The sequence below is a fragment of the Agelaius phoeniceus genome, chromosome 8 (genome assembly GCF_051311805.1).
Source record: "Agelaius phoeniceus isolate bAgePho1 chromosome 8, bAgePho1.hap1, whole genome shotgun sequence".
In the NCBI taxonomy this organism is placed as follows: Eukaryota; Metazoa; Chordata; class Aves; order Passeriformes; family Icteridae; genus Agelaius; species Agelaius phoeniceus.
The window spans coordinates 29,936,341-29,954,386 of NC_135272.1; the positions used below are offsets into that span (position 1 = coordinate 29,936,341).

At 41.5% G+C, this 18,046-nt stretch overlaps 1 long non-coding RNA gene across 2 annotated transcripts in view; it reads left to right on the forward strand.

Annotated features, from left to right (window-relative positions):
• LOC143694659 (uncharacterized) overlaps positions 1 to 18,046 on the forward strand; it is a 115,671-nt gene that overhangs the window by 18,946 nt on the left and 78,679 nt on the right. The window contains exon 1 of one of the 2 annotated variants that reach the window (XR_013183310.1): positions 3,664 to 3,791. The exons of the other annotated variant lie outside the window; for it this stretch is intronic. This is a non-coding gene — a long non-coding RNA (uncharacterized LOC143694659). Of the gene's footprint in view, positions 1 to 3,663; positions 3,792 to 18,046 lie in introns of those variants that run through there. 2 annotated transcript variants of the gene reach the window in all.

Sequence of the window (18,046 nt, forward strand, 5' to 3'; positions counted from 1 at the left end):
AGGAAATACTTCACCTCTACTGAATATTAGGAAGAAGTGCTGAAAAGTTATATTTCTCGCCTGAAATTGCTGGGATTGTTCAAAAACCTTAGATAGCTGTTGCATCTTGTTATCAAATTCTGTTGGTCTTTCTTTTAATGGGTTTCACATGATTTTTATTCAACAAGAAAATAACTCAGAGAGTGACTGGAAACACTTAACGTGTGTACCCTGACACATCTGCACATACCATAATAGACACATGAATTTAATGCTCAGTTGATTCAATGCAGGGAGTGGAATTTAGTGTCAAGTCAATTAAAATATCCTGTTCCCACCCCCCCAACCCCCTCCTTTTTTTTTTCTTTCTCCCCCTGAAGCATTTATCAGGCTTGCTGCATGGGAGGTATGTGGTGTGGAAGTTGTGGGAGCGCGGGGCGCGCTGGGCTCGTGACGTGGCGTTTGTGCAGCACAGCAGTGAACATCCTAGAGAGCTCTGCTGGGCCATAGAGGAGAGGGACAGGGATGGCAAAAGGCTGCCCACATGCAGTGCTGCCCACACGGTCCTGGCTGGGCAGCAAAGCAGCAAATTCGGCTGCATGAGCGTGGCAGACACAGACCCTGTTCTGTTCTGGCTGCCCTGTGTGAGTCTGGAAGGCTACTGGAGCTAAACATTATAAAACAAACTGTTATGAGCAGCAGATAAATACAGCGTGAAAAAGATTAATGGTTAGGCAGCTGGGGTGTAGAAATATACTGCTTTCCATCTTGACATGAGTTGTTTTGGTTTTCCTAGAAGCTTATCTGTAGATCTGTTGTGTCCTCTCTGGGATTTCATACCCGCAATCCAAAGGCTTCAGGATGAGGGCTGTGTGTACCACGCTGTCCGTGGAGTGTGTGGCACTGTCATGGCACTGGGAGGCACTGAGCAGTGTGGGGAATATGCAGAATACACAAATCCTTTATTTGCCAGCGATAATGCCAGAGATGCTACAAAAGCAGCATCATCTCTGCAGTGATTTTAGGATCAGTTTTGGTTTCAGTTTGGAAGATCGGCAGAGCTGGATTCCTGGACTGCTGCAATGTTCCCTTTAAGTCAATGGGTTTTCCTCTGCTGATGTGAGTGTATTTTGGGTACAAAAAATTATTATTAACATCTGCACCTTGTACATGAGAAAAAGCAAGGGGTGAAGCCTAAGTATACCTAAAGACAAACATATTTGGATGCACACATGATTTTTTTAACCAAGGGGATAAACAATTGTCCTGTTTTCTATTGTTTTATTATTTCTCCTGGTGTAGACAACCTTTGCAGAACAAAGCTGTCTTTGTAAAACTAAGTCCTTCAGCATGTGAATACTTACACATGTCCCTCACTGTTTAACTGGAGGCAGAAGGAGCTTAAACCTTGGAGATAAAGCTTGTATGTGAGTCTTTGTAGAACTGGAAGTGATCCTGCACTGTGCCAGTGCAATGATCCCAACACACCATACCGTGTCTGGTTCACGTTTGGGGCCAGTCCTGATGTATAATTCATACACAACATTTTATTAACTGGCAAATTTCCCCCTGAATCCGCCCCCACAAATTCTCCAGACTGTAAGGAAGGAATTTGTTGTGCGGTGGCCTCTTCCTCCTCTCCTTGCCCGTTTTTTTATGACTGAGGAAACCCTTTTATTGTATGCGAAATAAAAGTTTGATGTGGTCTGCCATTTTTTAATTTACCGTGGTATTAAATACAAAATGTATCCGCTTACAGAAGGTGGCTCATGGCTTGTGGTCTGGGGTTGATCCAGTGCTTGTTGTGACTGCTTGTAGGGGGACAGGGAGAAGGTAAAACCTTCTCCAAGGTCTGAGCAGAGATCAGTGGGGTTAAGGCAGGAGAGCCTCATCCCTTCTTGCAGAGTTTATCACCTTCTCCAAGGTCTGAGAGAAATCAGTGGGGTTAAGGCAGGAGAGCCTCATCCCTTCTTGCAGAGTTTATCACCTTCTCCAAGGTCTGAGAGAAATCAGTGGGGTTAAGGCAGGAGAGCCTCACCCCTTCTTGCAGAGTTTATCACCCCTACAATTTTTCCTGTGTTGTGCAATGGCTGCCTTGCAGTGCTCCAGGATTAATGTAATTCCCCTGGGCTGAGGGTGACAAAGAAACCCTGAGTACCAGCATAATGAAACCAGCAGTTCAAATTCTGCTTTTCCAGTGGAATGAAGTGCAAAAACCCAGATCAGCTGCAGCGATGGGTGGTAAGAAGATGCTGTGGGTGACTGCACAGAGATAGCACAACCAGCCTCTGGAAAATAACAAATCTGCACTTCCTCAGATGGAGGAAGGCTACGAGTGGCCAGGGTGCTTGTGTGGGGTTTGGGAAGGCTTATTTTGAGGCAGTTTGGTTGTGCTCCCTCATCTTGGTTTTGCATTTGCTAAATGTTGTGGGCTTGTGGTACAGTACTAACAAAAATCGGATGAAGAGGTCTGGACAGCCTGGGTGCTGATGGCTCTGTCTCCATAAAGTGCTATAAATAATATCTGGGGCTTTGAATACAAAGATTTCTGACTCCAGAAGGCAGAATAAAAGACATGAAAGCCTCTGAAATACAAAATATTAGGGCCTTTGCTTTTGAATGATCTTCCTTTATACTGCTCCATTGTCATGAAACCTCTTTCTGATCATGGTTAGACAATGTTAGAGATGGCAAAACTGCCTTTTCTGGGAAAGGGAAGTTTTAATGAAGATAGATTGGGGCTCTTTCTGCTACTGTTATTGCTGGATTCCAATTTTCTTTCTGGAAGGAGAAAGCAAAACCTAGTCCCAGAGAAAAGCACATATGAAAAGGAAAGAGAAAAGAAGAGCAATGCCAGAAAAGAGCTTCTGAAGCTGAGTCATGGCAAGATCTCCATGGGGGAGAGGGGGCAGCTCCCTGCCTGCAGCACCAGGCAAGCTCCACCATGGACAAGCCACTTAAGGCATTGCTTTTTGTTGCCTTTTTGGTTGCAGGCTCACAGAAACACAGCTACATAAATAAATAGAAATAGTAATGTAATCTTGGCTGACTGGATCAGATATATGTATGTATATTTTAATATATAGCAGGCTAGAGAGAGAAGAATTTAATTATAGAAGGAATAGAAGACATGGGAGAGAAAAGAAGATCAGGAATAGGAATCAGGGCAGCACATGGCATGTACCCAGAGGTGATGAAGAAAGAAATATCATCTGATCCTTTCCAGGATGGGTCTGGCCAGCTCTAGGATGTGGATGCTGCAGCAGTGGGATCTCAGGAGAAGAGTTCAGGGAGCTGTAGCCCTTCCTCAGGACAGTCTGGGGTGTTGTCTTCAAATCTCTCTGGAGTGATGGGTTTTGCAAGGGGAAAAATGAACAAATCAGATTCTTTATATTTATCATCATATAATTCTGATTACATTTATTTTTATCCAGCTCTGAAAATTGTTATTTATTACAGGATCAGAGACTCAGATTCTGAAGCTTACATTGATGTAATTACTCTGTGTAAATAGTCCACAGCCATCATTTTCATTAAGTTCTTATGTATGGACAATTTTCAAAATAGATATTCTGGCAAGGCTATTAATAATTAAGTATCCATAGAAAGAACTCAAGTGTCTTGTCTGGTTGATACAATATGTTTAGCTCTAAACCATTGCTTTGTTATTTAAAAATGTGTTTCAGGCAGCACAGGCAGTGTCTACTCTCTGCCCATTGAAAGTGCTCCAAAACTTTCACCAAGACATTGAGATAAATGGTGAGTGCTGAGACCATCTTCTTTTTGCTGAAACTCTTTGAAGCAACAATCAGGTAAAGAAGATCAAGAGTTGATGGGAAATAATTAGAAGCTGTTACCTGGGTCCATGGATGCTCTGCTGTTCATGTCATTTCACTTGGGAAGGTTAGACTCACCAAAATAATTGCAAGCCAATCTCAGGGGCAATTATTGTAACAAAGATTCAGGCCTGTCATTTTCTTCATGAAGGGAAAGCTAAAAACACCATTTTGACTTTTTGCTGGTAACAGCATTTAATGGCACACAGACAGTTTTTGAGGCAGTTTCTCTCTCCCTCTCCAGTCCTTCCCCACTCCATTTCACAGACCATGAGGTCTCCTGGACTTACCTCACTTGGTTTACATCCATGGCAGGAGCCAGCTGAAATCCATTATTGTTCTGGTCATGGGCATAAGTGTGGCCCTTGCCCACCTAGTGTGGGATGGTCCAAATGCTCACCCAGAGTGAAGGTTTGAATGTCTGTCATTCATGTTCTCTGTTCATGCCACTGGAGTTTAGTCCCCCCATGGCTTGGGTGCCCTCACGTGGGAGGAGGTGCTGGTGCTGTCAGTGCCCACCAGCCCATTCCAGAGGGACCACTGGTCCCTCTGTTCAGCACTGGCTGCTGGAGGCTGGGTGAGACAGGGGGTTTGAGGTGCCCTTGTGCCCTCTCCTTAAGCCCCCAGGCTCCTCATCCAGAGTGGCTTCCTTGGGGACAGCCCTTGTTTGGGGATGGCTTGTCCCCTGGAGGTGACGTGGGTGAGCTCAGGTCATGGAAACAACTGCTCCATCCGTGTAACTATTGTTGTATCCCATTACCCACATCACAGGGAAAGTTTTCAAAGCTGAACATACCCAGTGCATGTGCAGGAGCTGTTTCTAAAACATAAATAGTGTGGCCATTAACTGAGGCTTTTTCTTTCTTTCGTTGTTGTTGCTTAAAGACAGTTCATATTATGTACTCAATGTTTTTTCAAATTAAACCATTATTTATCCAGAGGTAGCCAAAAATGTAGCCAAAAAACCACCTCTGATTATTTTTGACCTCTCTAAGGCTAATAATCTGCTAAAACGTCCCTAAACCATCTAAAAGAAAACAGAAACACCACTGCTGACAACTCACATACCTACTTTTTAATGCAGTGTTATTTTAAATGGCTGCGTTTATAAACCTCTAAAGACTGAGGTTTGTAATAGAAATGCTGACAGATCCTTAACACTCCATCCCATAATAACAAAGTTTTGAGAAAGAATGGGAATGTGGACACCACTGTCCCTGTTATGGAGCTGGGAAATTATTTCCCTTTTCTTGATTTAACTCATGTAGCCAGAAAACTGTTTTTCCTGTGGATTCAGGGTGAGGATGGACTCAAGATGGCAGCTCCCAGATGTTGTTATGGGGTGGCAGAGAAGCTCTGCCTCCACCACGGACTGGGCCCACCAGAATTTTTCCTTCTACATTCCAATTGCAAAAAAACCCTCACAGAAATAAGCCTCAGTGAAAAGGGGGTGGTTTGAGGGGCTCTGCATAAAAGGGACCACATTTCCAGGTGGTGCACAACAACCTCTCCAGTTCTCTGCCTTGTAGCCTGGCACAGGGAGTTTAGGGAAATGTAATAATTGCACAAGAAATATATTAATTAGACTAGATTGCAGTATTTCTCAGGAATGGGTGCTTTTCAGAGTCACTGCTGACATAAGAAGCTCCTTACATGCCTCCAGGTGCATATCTTTATCCTGCTCCCTGGCCTGTAAAACTCACTGAAAGGGAAGAAAAGCTAAATGAGATTTATGTCCTCAGAAAGCAATGTGATAATTTGTGCTGTGCAGTGGAGATGGGATGCTACCATATCATCATTAAATTAAGCTGCTCAGACCAGATGTGAAATCTTGATAAGGAGCTTTATAGGGCACCGTGGCTCAGCTTGTGGTTGGCTTTACCAAGGAGAGCTGCAGGCAGCTCAGAATGCCTCCATATCCTCAAGTCATTATCTGGCTCTGAGCGTGGGCCTATTTGATCTCTGCACCCTGTGATCTCACCCTTGCTCACCCAGGTCTCCCATTAAGAGCACCCATGTGCTGTGGAAAGTCCAGGCTGCTTAGAAACACAGATGGTGTGGTTTTGTCCATCCCACAACTGTTAGGCTCTGTTTCCGAGGGTGTTCTTTGGGAAAGAGGGCTTTCTGAATATTATTTTTCTTTCATTTTATTTTTAAATCTGGCCATCTGGTTCTGTCTCTTTCCTCTGCTGAACTGATGGATGTATACTATACTGAATTTTTGTTGGCTTTATTGGTTGAATTTTCAGCGTCAGAAAAAAATAAAGGCAGTGCTTAGGGAATGCAGGCAGGTATCTACACCCTGTCCAGGCTCCCTGGATATTTCCATGAGGTCTGGGCTTTGGTGAACAGTGTGTGGCACAAACCAGGACAGACCAAGTGAAACTGGGGGGTTTTATGCTTTTGAAGATCACGGTCTCAGCTTTCTCCCTGTGTTTTCCCATGAAAAGTGAAGCAGCCCCGAAAGCTACAAATGAGCCCTTGGGTTTGTTTCAGGCTTTACAATGAAGGGAGTGGCAGAACATAATGAATTAAATGCCCCCCCTAAAAAAATGAGGGAGAAAAGAGACACAGGAAGAGTTCATCCAATATTAACATGAGTCATTTTCCTACCTGCCAGGAAATCCCAGCCCCCTCAGACCTTCTTATGGAAACCACAGCATTAGGCCAAACCAGGAGCACATCTGTACATCACCAGTGTTTAAATGCAAGTTTTGCTTTACCAAATGCCTTTCAGAACCAAAGAGCAGGGGGCTGCTTTTAGATTGTTTTCCTACAAGCAGTGTTAGCATCTCTGTTGCTGGTGTGGGATGCCAAGCTATAATATTAAGGATCTTGTTTATAATTTTGCAAAGATTTCAGCAGCAGGGTTGTATTTTTGCCTATGTCTTTGGCTTGGCTTGCCACAGTCAAACAGCTGGGATCACTGTATGTGTGTGTGGTCAAATTTACTGTGAACCGATTAGGATATTAAACAAAATGAAATAAACATGTAAATCTCAAAAACCATCTTAGAGTTGAGGTTTACTTCTATGGAAAGAATACAGATGGAAAAAGTAACATAAAATTAAAGACATTCCTAATGGCAGGCTTTTTTTCTTTTTTTCTTTTTTTTTTCTTGTTGCCCCTATTTTATTTTCAAGGAAAATAAATAGAAGGAAAATAATTTCAAGGAAAATAAATAGAAATTGCACTTTTTATAGAAATGTCTTGTGTCTCTAAGGAAAATGTTGTGGAATAGAAACACTTCTTTTAAATAATTATAATGCTGTATGTATTTGTGTATTCTTCCATGTGACTGAATATATTTAGGAAGGAAAAGAAAGAGAAGGAAGCTTTTATTGATTTGGTTTTTCATATTTTTGTTACCAAAAGTCATCAGCTACAGTCTTGGCTGGCCAAAAGCGATTTCAGCAGACTAACAGGGATCTGATATGATCTAATCTAATCGATCTATGGATGAGAAAAGCTTTTCTTTTCATGCCAGTTTGTTTGCTTAGCAAAAATGTGACTCCAAGAATGGCAGGGACCACCAGGAATAAAGGAAATATCCTTGAAAAGTCAAATCCATGGGGTTCTTTTTCTTTTTTGGGTGGCCGGTTAATGATTCAGGTTTAATGAAGGGATTGGGTTTTTAGTAGGACAGCTTAATCAGAATATTAATTATTTGTGACTCCTACTGTTCCATAGAGGACAGATCTTCTGCTTGGCAAAAATTTCAAACCCAATGTCTGGCTTTATTCTGTTTCTAAAAAAGAAGTTCTCAACTTTCAAATTTGCCACTAAAGGAGGTTTCTAAATCCCTTTTGATCTTAGTTGTCATTTTTTAGCTGAAGTTTCTTTTTAGAAAAGGGAATTAAAATATGGAGATTTTAAATTTTTGGTTTTATTTTATTTGGTGTTTGGCATGTTATCTAATGAGTAAGTATATTTTAAAAGGGCAAATAGAGTTTCTCCCAAAAGAAAAATAATTTTATTAAAAATTGCTGACAGTAAGTTTTTAAATTTTCTCACAACTTTTTCTGGTTTGTTTTCTCCAAAATAAAATTCCAGATGGTTTAGAAGCAGACAGATAATCTCCTCTTTTCAGTTCCTATATCCATGGATTACAATTTCTGGAAATTGATAAAGATTGAAGCTTTTTCCTTTAGTAGCATCTTTTTCTCTGTTATGCACCTCAGGGATCTCAAAATTCTTCCAAGATGTGGCTTTTCAAAGCAAGCCAGCCCTTTCTCTTCTGCCTTGACTGATTTTTGGGTTGTAGAATTTTTTTTTTTTAGACAAATTTCTGCCTCAACTCTTCTTCCTCCTTTTTCCACCAGATCTTGTACTTGCATCAGTGTTGTATTTTTTGTGAATTAAGTTTCTTGGGGGTTTTTTGGCCTAGAAATATCAATGATGGGCTCAGAAGACAATTTTGGATCTAGCCTACTGCTTTTTTCTTTTCATCTTCATGGAAAGCCCTCCTTAACTTGTTGCCACCCAAGGAAAGAAGGGACACCTTTAGTAATATGAAGGCGTGATGGAATTAAAAAAAGGCTAAACTGTTTTTTCCCATATATGGAATAACACATTAAAACTTCCTAGAGTATTTTCTTTTAGGGAAAAAAAAAAGATTAAATTTCTTAATTTTAAACCCATTGTTAATGCTGGATCATAACATGCCTCTAAGAGAAGTGCAGAAAATAGATATTAAATTTCATCTTACTGGATATGAGCTTGTTTATAAGAGTTACTTTCCACAAATCCTTTGAAGTGGAATCTACAAAACTCCATCTTCTACTCCTTTATGTTCTTTCTGTGCTCTATCTTGTATAGATAGGTTTGGTCAAAAGGTCAGCAATTCTGACAAATATGTGCTACTAAATAAGTTGCCCTGGATTTTCTGATGCATAAAAAGATGCAGCCTAAAATTTTATCACAATTTTGATACAGATTTTTAAGATGAATAGTTAAAAAGGAAAAAGGCAGAAGATAAAATTTCTCTTGCTATTTTGGTCTGATGGAAAATAGCGTGGTGTGTCAAATATGTGTGTGAATTCTCTTTGAGTTATCTTGGGCCTCATACCCAGCCTTTGGTGGTTCTTGTGCCTTTCTCATTTTCTTTAAAAAAATATTTTAACACCTGACATTTCTGTTGCTTAGCCACTGAGACAGGGGTAACTTTTGAACTTTTCGATGTGCCAGACAGGGGGAATTCCTTAAATTTCTTCAGTCTTCAAGTCATTTCATTGCTACTGTCTGCCCATCTCCAAAAGATTTTAGGTCACAGCTGTAGCAGTCGGAGTCCAGGAAAAGGAAAGAAGTGAAAGCCTGAACACTGGGCTTGAGGCACACCAATGTCTTTGTAGGTCTGAATCCTCTCTTCTGTCTGGTATTGATCCAGCCTCATTTCCTTAATGTCTCTTTCACCCCCGCTTTTTCAAGGGGAATATTTTAATATGAATATTTACATGAGTATGCAGTCTTCAGTAACACTTGTAAATGAAAAATCAAACTGACATAAGAGAAAGAAAAGACGGCGTCTTTTTTTCTGGAGAAAATGAGCTCCCCCTTTCTTCAGCCTTGTATATGAATTTTGCGATCTTGTGAAATTTGGGAGTTATTTAAAATGGTCTCGTTTAGTTACTTGGCTTTGTTTCCTTTCCTTTTTTTTCTCCTAATGCCTGTGCTGCTTTGTTCTCTGAAAACCAATTGCACTGCATTGACTTTTTTCAGGAAAAATCAACCAGAGGCTTTGATGGGGAAAAACGATAAAACATATTTTAACAACCGAGGGAATCCCTTGGGGAACCTGATCTCCTGAAATTTCTGTGTTAGACTGATCTGGATACACTTGCATAAGTGCCCATCCATCTCTCCAAGGAGTTGCATCCCCAAGGGGTTTTCTCAAGGAGTGTAGCATGCCCTCTGCAAGCCATTTTTGCCAGAACCTGAAGCTCATTGGTGCTATTTTGGGATTTTGTTACCAGCTCCAGTGCAGGTGCACAGGTCAGCAGGTGCTGGCAGATGGATTCACTCTGTTTCACTCAATGTTAGGTTTTTCCAAGGGAACACAACAAGCAGATCCCCAATGCCTGAGTGTGGACTGGGGGCAAGACATGAAGAACAAGACTATTATGTCCAAAATCAGGCTTCATATTTAGGTTGCTGGAAGCTAAAATTTATGCTGACATCCTGGGTGATTCAGAGCCACATAAATCAGAAGAGGAGATTTTTTTCCTCAGGAGCCAGGTTTATGATCTGTGAATGCCCCAGTTTTGTGCTATTCTGTCATGGGTTCCTCCCTTACCAGCTCTGCTCTAGGAAAGAGATTTAAAAATAAGATCTCTGAAATCATAAGCATCAAGTTTATTATTTTCTGGAATAAACCAAGTGCTGTTTCCTTTCTGTTTACATTGATTAACCATGTCTTCAGTATTGTCCATTACATATTCAGTGAACCAACCAGTGGAGGAGTCAAAATTAAATGTGAGAAGACTTTTCCAATGAAATATATTAGATATCTAAACAATATTGCATAATAATGATTTCATGTAGAGGCATGCTGGTCATTTAGATCCAGCTCCAAGCAGATAATTTATTTTATTTTGCTGTTTATCCTCTGTCCTCCCATTTTCCTGATTTGTGTTCCTGCAGAAGATAATCCTTGTGATAAAAACAAAACCCTAATATACATAAATAAATATGTCCTTACCCCTAGAGAGATCAGGCTGTCTCTAGTCTCATACAAATCTCTGTTTCCTCTTTCTCTCTCCAGCTATCCATTCAGATGTAAGGGTGAAAAAGAACTCAAAATTATTGATTGTTCTGCAGGAATTACTGAGAATTGTGAGCAAACACTCCTTGTAAAAAAAAAAAGTGATTTTTTCAGCCTTTTGTGTTATAGGCCTATGAACATGTGTGTCAGGTTATTTCAGGGAAAGTCAAATTTGATGAGCCAACATGGAGAATACAAACTGCCACTTCTGCAAATCCAGAGTCACCTTCGTGTGGTGTTGGTCAGATCCAGGATAGACTTGGTCCTCATCTATCAAAAATATTATTAAAAAGAGCAGCACCAGGTAAAACCAGCACCACAAGCAAGACCAGATCTCTGCTTTCCCGGTTAATGTGTTTAACCAGGAGGATGCCATTGTCTCCTGCAGCAGAGGAGCCAGGCACATCCACAGCAGAGGAAAAGGCGTGCTGGAAATATCTGCTGTGCTCTTGTACTCTGCACCTTGTGACCCTGCCACAGAGCAGCCTCCTGCAGCCCCCATTGTCCCCTGCCCTGCTCCCCATTGTTCCCCTGCCATCGGAGATGGTGCACACAGCATGGGCTGCTGGTGCTCGCTGCATGACATAATTTAGGTCAATCAGCATCAGTTACACCATCTGGAAAGGGAATGGCTTCTTAATGCTTCCTCATTGGAGGTCTCAGTTCCCTGCATAAAGTGGTCTTTCTCCAACTGGGGTATAATGGGGGTAGCAAACATCTAGCAGGGAATGGTAGTCCTGCTTCAGGGTTGGTTTTGTGGCCTTAGGAGCCCCACAGAGCCACCTTCCCAATGACTATCCCCGTTTTCTGGGCTTTATATTTTCAATGTGCTCCCCTTGCCCTGACTCTGTAAGCTCAAACCTTTCTTTCCTCTCTCACAACTCCCTTGTAGAATTTATTTGACAGTCCGTGTGTCACTTAATTTCGTTAGTAAATTGGGATGGAAAGTTTATAAGACAGCAATAAAAACAAGGAGATTATTCCTTTCAGGCAGAGCAGGACTTTGAATGATTTAACTGAGAAGGGATCCAAGCCCTGGCTCGTGTGCCTTATGCAGATGCTAAAATCATTACCGCCATGTAAAAATATATCTACGAGTTTCCACTTTTGCATCTCCTCACTGCAGTGGACTGTGGGCTGTGATGCCATTTTCCACCTATTTCTAAGCCCAGCAGCTGTTTCATCTCGCCCCCCACTCCCCCCCAGACCTTTCCACAGCTTTTTTGCTGACATTGTGGTGTCTGCAGGAGGCCGGGCTGGACTTTCCTCTCCAGCTCTGTCAGCAATTCATCATCTGGCTGAGGAATGACTTATCCCAAGTGAGAATAATCCTGCTCATCTCTGCTTTCTTCTCACTGTCTGCATGGTGCTTTTTTAGCAGAATTGCTTAACCAACAGACTGAGTTACGGGGAGCTGTGCAGTGCAGGAAGGGGAACCATCACCAGTTATTGGTCTCACACCATGAAAATGGCACATGGAGAGGAGAGGGTTGTTCTGCCAGCCAGAGCAGGCAGACCTGAGGGACCTGTGGGACTAATGAAACCTTGAACAACTGGTTGGAAAATGAAGATGCTTTGCAAATAAGTACTTGCTTAGGGTTTCTTTGGTTATTTTTTGGATGGGAGAATTGAAAAAACTGGACTCTCTCCCTTGATTTTCCCTTCATTATCTCTCTTTATTCCTAGAATCCATACGAGACAGAAGATGAAAAAGAATCCTTTGTCTGCTTCCCTCCTCTGCTTTTTTGTTTTCTCAAAAAGTAAGCAGAGAAAAGGCAAAAGAGTATTAAAAGAGGGAAGGGGGTATTCAGAAAATAAAAAATTGGAATGAGAAATTCAAGCAGCTTAGTAGTAATTGCTGGAACAGTAACATTAAACTCTGTAGTGTCCCTTAGCTCTAGTCTCATAATTCTGGGTAGGAAACAAAAGGTGTAACTGCAGCCAATGGATTTTATTTTCTGTAGCTAAGATCACTGCAAGGAAGTTCAGTTTTTCAATAACATGGCTCCTGTTTTACCTATAAAGTACCTATATATGCTGTTGGCCTTGTAAGATGCTTACATCAGGAGCAAGCCAGTGGTCCCCTTGAGGAGCCAAGATGTGTTTTGGATTGGAAAGGATGCCAGTACCTTAAAAACCTTTTATAAAAAAAAAAAAAAAAAGAAAAAAGGAAAAAAAAAAAGGCAGTATTGCTTGGCTTAAGTTCATTGCCTTGGAAAACTCTTATTTTGTAGCTCTCCAATGAATCTTCCTACCATAACCCATCAAAGTCTATGGTAAAAAAAGCCCAAACACACAGAGTTCATCTATCTAAAGACAGAAGTGATGCCTGGAAAGAAATTCTTGCATTGTGATTTTAGAGATGCTTTTAATTACCTGGGAAAACATCCATTCCAAAATAGCTGGTTTATCACCCAAGGGTATCATTGAGGGAAATGCTGTCACACATCTGCAAGGTTGCTGGTGAACCATCTCACTAATCACAGATTTGTACTTTGTGCACATGCATGACATGCAGGGATATTCTTCTATGAATACATGAAGAAAAACAAGAGTAATGCCTTGTTGCACACATTTGTGGCATGTGTATGATTCTCCTCTTTGCCACACCTAACACAGTACCTTAGGAGTTACTAAAATCAGACCAACTTTTATTTTTCATTTACCAACCCTGTATTTCATTGAACAGAAGCTTTCTGTTAAACTGAAACAGATGATGTTTTAAACTAATACTAATTGATTCCATTCCTGGAGTTCACAGTGGTAGGAAGTAAAATAGCTCCCTGACCCTGCCAGTGAATTCAGATCTCAGACTGTGCTGCACGTTTTGACTTCTTTTTTCCTTTTGCAATGTCCACACAGCCCTGTGCTGGCTCTCAGCATCACTCCCCAAAACACCATGCTGCTTAAGGAGCGGGTTGGACTGGGATGAATGGGATGTAGGCAGGTTCCCTGCACCACTGGGAAACCCTTGGGGAGTTACTTCATTATTGCTGGAGTTGCCTCTTGGTGTAGTAAGGATAAATAAGCACTGCCTTATATAAAGGTAGGATGAAATCCACCAGTGATTATGAGGAGCTTTGTTACAGTGAGGCTTGTATGAGAGTCACCTCATATATCTCATTAATAACTGAGGTTCCCTGTTCCACAAGGAAAAGAATCAGGTGCTATTTCTTCTTTTCTTTGCTGCCAGTAACATAAACTATATCCAACAGTCAAAAAAAATACCACCTAAACCCTCTCAAAAATATAAATATTGGGGATGCTTGCCTTGGTCTGCAGAAAGGACCTCTAATTCTTTCAGCCAACCACGTCATAAAAACATGAACACTAATGCTGGGAACAAAATCTCCTTGTATTATTGAAGTAGGAAAGTTGAATGCTGAGACCAAGGGCTTTGCACACTCTAAGGGCTGTACACTTACAGTCTTTAAATCAGCATCCCTCCAGAAGCCCCTGTGCTTGGATTGGGTTGGGCACTCTTCCACCGACCCCTCATTCCCAGCCTGGCTGTGGTCAAGCAGAGGAGGAGCAGCCCAGTCACTCAGCAGTGCATTTAGGATGTCAGCAGGACAGCCTGTATTGAGCACCTTCTCTTTTAGGGAGGTTAGGTGTCAACAGGAGATAATACAGAAGCTGATGGTTTGCTGGGAGCTGGCTGGCTGTGCATCCCTGAACCTTTCTGTTGACATCCAAAACCTGCAGTGGCATCTGCCTCCTATTGCAAGGTGAATGCTCTCCAAGCTGTCAGCATGTCCAGCTCCCCAAGCAAGGCTGTTTAATGGAAATGTTGACAGCCTAGTAGCAGCTCTGATGTCAAATCATGGGGCTATGGAATTGCACTGGCTATTTTATTAACTGTGTGAATGAAAACAGTTAATTGCTGGAATGGCCACCATTGGTTCTTTGTGATAAATACCATGCAGATCTTAGCCAGGGAGATCTCTTTGAAAAACCTTGGTTTTATTCCTATTACAAATGAATCCCCAAATTATTCTTTGCTCCAAAAGGGGCAAAGCCATTTTTCCTTTGTATCTTCACTTCCACACTTCCACTCTGGAACGACTTGAATTGATTTCTATAGCTAAGATTGAAAGTTTCAATTAGGGATGTTTGACAGAAGCAGCAACAGGCCTGGCCTTTATTTAAAACAGGTTTGAAAGAGAGGCATGGAAATATGGGTACCACAACAGGAGCATCTGTTGCTGCAGGTGTATGTCTGGGTTGAGCTCCTCTGCTTGAGGAGTCTTGTCTCCTCAGAATGGCTCATCTTTGGCAGTGAAGAATTTGTGTTCTGTTCATTAGAGGAACCAAGTACCTTTTTCCAGGGAAATGAGTGAATTCTGCTGACCAAGGGATTGGCTTTCCTAAGGGACTGAATTGGATAGTCCATCCACATGGGTCCACAGGAGTGGGATACCACTGGGCAAGGCTTGAGGGAATGCACCAGGGGATCAGACAAGGAAGCATCAGGACATGCTGTGACAGCACAACACGGTTGGTTTTCATGCTGCCCAACACCAGCCCCACCACTCAGAGACCTCTCCTACCCCTGAGGATGCCTCAGCTCCCCCCACAGAGAGAGGGAAGAGCCTTTCTGCTGGGTAACAATGGAGCTTGGGTGATTACAGCCCTGCCAGTTGTGTCCACAGCTGGGTGGCACAAATCCCATTGGAAGTGTCTTAATTATATTATAAACTTACAGGCAATTAACTTCCCCTCTTTGAGACACGGAGATTTAATTGACAAGCCATTACTGGGTTTTTTTTTCATGCTCCCTTGGTGTTTGCTTTTATTCTCTTTCCAGAATGGAGCCCAGATCAGGCCCTTCGGTATTAAATATGTCTGGCTCAAAAGTCCTCAAATGGATCAAAACAATCTTGATCAGTGGAAAGTTTTTGACATGGAGCTGGATTTTACAGTGTGCATGTGTGCCTGAAGTGTTTCTTCTGCAATGTTCAAATAGAGGGTTCATTTCACTTTAAGACCATAAAAATGGAGTTATTTAATAGGGCCCTTGGTTGGGTAATTACGAAGCAAAGGAAAAGCAGACAATCCACCCAGGGGGTGTGTGTGTTTTTTCTTCAGTGGTGTTAAATACTATTTGGATTATTCACTGAATAAACATTAAATAATGTAATTTGGAAACCAGGTCCCATTAGGGATTTAAATGTGTAGTCTGTCACTGGTAAAGGATTAAGATATTAGTGTATTAATGTAATATCAAAAGCTGTGGATTCCTTCTGTGTTGCTTAAGTGCTTTCTGATCAAACATGTTTGAACAGTTTGTTGGTTTCTTTTTTTTTTTTAATTGCTTGTTTCATGGTGTAATGAAAGTGAGGATGGATATAGCACAGTGTTTGAGTTTGCCTGCTTAGCTTGAAACTCAACAAAAAAAAAAAAAGAGCCTGTGGGTCTAATCTACCATAGCCTGAGACTGGACAAACTTGGCAGGCCCAAACCTTCACCTTTGTTTGCAAAGAGCCCGTTATGCTTTGGCATTGTAAAAACTCCCTTCCACTGCATCTCCCCCCCATTCCTGCTTCCTTCCCCAGTGCCATGTAAATAATGCTTCATGCTTGGATGTTTCTGCTATGTTTCATATTAGAGGTTTCTTGGGACAAGGTGCTTCTACAAGGCATGAACAAGGATGAGTAGATCTGGCTCTTCAGAGATCCAGGGGCTCTTGAGACTGACTCAATCCTGTATTGAGGCCAAGACTGGAAAGGAACTTGAGTGGCCCTGAGTGACCCTTTGGAGTTTCAGGAAGTTTTCCACCTACAGTCCCTTTTGGAAATGGGTCTTGTACGGGTTCAATGTGTGAGGCTATTTCCATCCCTGTGTAGAAGCATTCAGCAGGGTAACTGTGTTTGTGCTGTTAGAGGTGGAGAGTACAGCTTGATTTTGCAATAAGCCCTGATATTTACACCTTGGAGAGCTTGCAGATGTTGGTTTCCACTGAGCAGCAAGTCCTAGGTGCCTACAACAGCACCACCAGAAGCATGCTCTGCTAAAATGAGCTCCGGGGTTTAAAAGTGCTTTCTTCTTTTGTGTGTTTATGAAGTTCACATGAAATGGCCATTGCTGTTGCTAGGAAAACCTCAAGATCATGTATTTTGGAGATGAGTCCTGAGACAGGTGCATATCAAGCCTTTCTTAAGCAATCCCTTAAAGATTTGAGTGCTTTGGGTTCCTTTTCAAGTGACAGACATTTTGCTGCTGAAGGAGGGTGAAATTGTGGGTTTGGCAAGTTGGATTGGCTTTCATCCACTCAGGATCCAGGCTGAAGAGTGTTTTACCAGGGCAAATATGAAAAAATAAAATTGCTTTTGTTGTGAGCTGAGCACATCCTATTGGCTTCTGAAGAAACACAAGGCTTAAAATAAAATGTATGTGTTTGTTTAAGCTGTGTCAGTGGTGAATATAAATCAACAGCTCATCGAAGTCAGAAATTGTGTGCTCCAAATCTGTAGATAATCAAGCATTTTATTTTTGATAACCAGTCACTGTTTATTGTAGTATACAGCAATGTTTTAAAAAGAACAAGTGTGTTCTTGCTCACTGGGTCAATTCCAAGTACTGTATTTCAGCAAATGAAGCAGGAACTCAAGTTGATGAAATTTGCAAACAAATCCCCATGGAACCCTGTCCATTAAAAATTAGCACTAAATTAGATATTACAAACAACATTGGAAAATGGTCTCTGTAGTTATTGTCTTGAAAATCCTTGGTGTAATAAAAATTTCCCATTTTCTGTAAATGAGGGGAAAAAAACAGAGTTGCTGGAAAACACTTCAGTTCACCTAATTGGAAAATATAATTCAAATATTCATAATGATTCCTCTTAAAATGGACAAAAAAGAACATTCTTGAATATTGTTTTGGAAGCAAGTCAAAATATGCACTTGTCGTTACTATGGCAATAAGCAAAAAAGCAGAGAAAAAACCCCCAACAACAGCAAAAAACCCCTCAGGTTTGAAAGGAGCTTGCCATGTATGATTATTTTTATGATCACAAACCCCTTGCAGCAACCAATTTGCTGAGTATAAGTGATCTAATTGAGGGCAATCGTTGTCAGAGGGACCAAAAATATACTAGGCCTCCATTTTCATATTAAAATGCCATGCCTTGGTTTAACATTTCCAAGTGGTTATTTTAGTCCTTTTTTAAAAAACAAAAGCCTGTTGAGGATGGGGTAACTCTGTTGACCAGTATATTATTGAACTTGTTTATCTCTGGGAAATGGGACCACCTGATCTCAATAGAGTTTTTCTTTTTTTTTTTTCCCCCCTCTCTCTTTCTCCATCCCCCTTAGCCCCCCCTTCCCACCTCCCACACCCCCCCCCCCCTCCAATTGCTTGAAACATTTCACAATTAAAGCAGAAGAGGCTTGTTCTGCGGTTCTCACCTTTTGTCCTGAATAGCCTGGAAACAGAGGGACACTTTCCCCGTTGAAGTCTGGTGTAATTT